This window comes from Arachis hypogaea, chromosome 15 (assembly GCF_003086295.3).
Source record: "Arachis hypogaea cultivar Tifrunner chromosome 15, arahy.Tifrunner.gnm2.J5K5, whole genome shotgun sequence".
NCBI classification, from domain to species: Eukaryota; Viridiplantae; Streptophyta; class Magnoliopsida; order Fabales; family Fabaceae; genus Arachis; species Arachis hypogaea.
Genome location: NC_092050.1, coordinates 58,951,408 through 58,954,574, shown reverse-complemented (window position 1 = coordinate 58,954,574; position 3,167 = coordinate 58,951,408). Strand labels below are relative to the sequence as shown.

General features: G+C 40.2%; 1 non-coding gene across 1 annotated transcript; it reads right to left on the bottom strand.

The window, feature by feature from the left end:
* On the bottom strand, nt 1-108 carry LOC112753522 (small nucleolar RNA R71). The gene has a single exon (XR_003177907.1). It is a non-coding gene; the product is annotated as a small nucleolar RNA R71 (small nucleolar RNA).
* Between the last annotated feature and the right edge of the window lie 3,059 nt (nt 109-3,167).

Sequence of the window (3,167 nt, the reverse complement as noted above, 5' to 3'; positions counted from 1 at the left end):
AAGCTTAGAGTGGATGTTTAAACCTTCAGACAGAAAGAAGGTGAATCCCTCTATGAAGCTTGGGAAAGATACAAGCAGCTGACCAAAAAGTGTTCTTCTGACATGCTTTCAGAATGGACCATCCTGGATATATTCTATGATGGTTTATCTAAGCTATCAAAGATGTCATTGGATACTTCTGCAGGTGGATCCATTCACCTAAAGAAAACGCCTGCAGAAGCTCAAGAACTCATTGACATGGTTGCTAATAACCAGTTCATGTACACTTCTGAGAGGAATCCTGTGAATAATGGGATGCCTATGAAGAAGGGAGTTCTTGAAATTGATACTCTGAATGCCATATTGGCTCAGAACAAAATATTGACGCAGCAAGTCAATATGATTTCTCAAAGTCTGAATGGAATGCAAGCTGCATCCAACAGTACTCAAGAGGCATCTTCTGAAGAAGAAGCTTATGATCCTGAGAACCCTGCAATAGCAGAGGTGAATTACTTAGGTGAACCTTATGGAAACACCTATAATCCATCATGGAAAAATCATCCAAATCTCTCATGGAAGGATCAAAAGCCTCAACAAGGCTTTAATAATGGTGGAAGATACAGGTTTAGCAATAGCAATCCTTTTCCATCATCCACTCAGCAACAGACAGTGAACTCTGGACAAAACACCTCTAATTTAGCAAACTTAGTCTCTGATCTGTCCAAGGCCACTGTAAGTTTCATGAATGAAACAAGGTCTTCCATTAGAAATTTGGAAGCACAAGTGGGCCAGCTGAGTAAAAGGATCACTGAAATCCCTCCTAGTACTCTCCCAAGCAATACAGAAGAAAATCCAAAAGGAGAGTGCAAGGCCATTGACATAACCACCATGGCCGAACCTGTAAGGGAAGGAGAGGACGTGAATCCCAAGGAGGAAGACCTCCTGGGACGTCCAGTGATCAATAAGGAGTTTCCCTCTGAGGAACCAAAGGAATCTGAGACTCATCTAGAGACCATAGAGATTCCATTGAACCTCCTTATGCCATTCATGAGCTCTGATGAGTATTCCTCTTCTGAAGAGAATGAGGATGTTACTGAAGAGCAAACTGCCAAGTTCCTTGGTGCAATCATGAAGCTGAATGCCAAATTATTTGGTATTGAAACTTGGGAAGATGAACCTCCCTTGTTCACCAATGAACTAAGTGATCTGGATCAACTGACATTGCCTCAGAAGAAATAGGATCCTGAAAAGTTCTTAATACCTTGTACCATAGGTACCATGATCTTTAAGGCTCTGTGTGACCTTGGTTCAGGAATAAACCTCATGCCCCTCTCTGTAATAGAGAAACTGGGAATCTTTGGGGTACAAGCCACTAAAATCTCATTAGAGATGGCAGACAATTCAAGAAAACAGGCTTATGGACAAGTAGAGGACGTGTTAGTAAAGGTTGAAGGCCTTTACATCCCTGCTGATTTCATAGTCTTAGATACTGGGAAGGATGAGGATGAATTCATCATCCTTGGAAGACCCTTCCTAGCCACAGCAAGAGCTATGATTGATGTGGACAGAGGAGAATTGATCCTTCAACTAAATAAGGACAACCTTGTGTTTACAACTCAAGGATCTCTCTCTGCATCCATGGAGAGGAAGCATAAAAAGCTTCTCTCAAAGCAGAGTCAAACAAAGCCCCCACAGTCAAACTCTAAGTTTGGTGTTGGGAGGCCACAACCAAACTCTAAGTTTGGTGTCAAACCCCCATATCCAAACTTTAAGTTTGGTGTTGGGAGGTCTCAACAAAGCTCTGTAAATCTGTGAGGCTCCATGAGAGCCCATTGTCAAGCTATTGACATTAAAGAAGCGCTTGTTGGGAGGCAACCCAATTTTTTATTTATTTAATTATATTTTTATTAGTTACATGTCTTTGTAGGTACATGATCATGTGGAGTCACTGATGGGATATTTTAGCGGAAAAACGAATTTCTCCAAAACACCCAAAACTAACCGGCAAGTGCACCGGGTCGCATCAAGTAATAATAACTCACGGGAGTGAGGTCGATCCCACAGGGATTGAAGGATTGAGCAATTTTAGTTTAGTGGTTGATTTAGTCAAGCGAATCAAGATTTGGTTGAGTGATTTGTGATTTGCAGAATTTAAATTGCATGGAAAGTAAAGGGAATGGGTAATTGACATGAAATTAAAGAGAACAGGAATTTAAATGCTGAATCTTAAAGAACAAGAAATTAAATGGCAGAAACTTAGAACGCAAGAAATGTAAATTGCAGAATCTTAAAGTGCAAGAAATGTAAATAGCTTGAATTGTAAAGGGAATTGGGAGTTGGATTTGCAGAAATTAAACGAGGGAAAGTAAATTGCAACCAACAGAGAAGTAAAAGAACACTTGGATTGAACCGGATCTAAAAACAGAATTGTAAATAAGCATGAAAACAGTAAACAGGGAATGGGAAATGGGGAATCCAGATCTCAGGACCCAAGAGACTAGATAACCAAGTCTAGATCTCAATGCCTTCCTAGATCCAACAAGAACAATTGCAAAGGAATTGTAAATTGCAAAGAAAGTAGATGAAGAACAATTAACAGAAATTAAATTCAATAAGCAGTAGAAGAAACAGAGAGATCTTCGGATGAGATTGAAACAGAATTCCTTCAATTCTCCAACCCAAGATCCAAGACAATTTCAATTGAAATTGAAAGCAATAAAACTAAGAGGAAGAGAGTGGAATTCTCCTTCCCCGAAACTAAGAAATTAAAGATCACTCAATATCCAAAGCTCTCCGAAAACTATTATGAAAACTCCAAAAAGGAAAGCTCCCTTAAGAACTTGAATTCTATCCTATTTATACACTTTCTTCAAATGATCTTCAAGCCTTGAGTTGGGCCTTTGCTCTTGGTGGAATTGGGTTGAGAGAGGCCTTGGTTGATTGCTCTTGGAGTTTGGAGAGGATCCAAAGTGAACCAAGTGAACCGGGTTGGAGTTTTGCAAAAGTTTGAGTAATAGTTTGAGCAAAAGTTTGAGGCAAACTTTTGGTCCAACTTTTCATATCAGCCCCCATGTTTTGCTGATACCCACGTTGGTGCAAAAGTTAGGGGTCTAACTTTTGCTCCAACGTTGGCCTTCCTTAGTGCACTTATGGCGCCAACGTTAGCCCAAAAGTTAGGGGCTAACGTT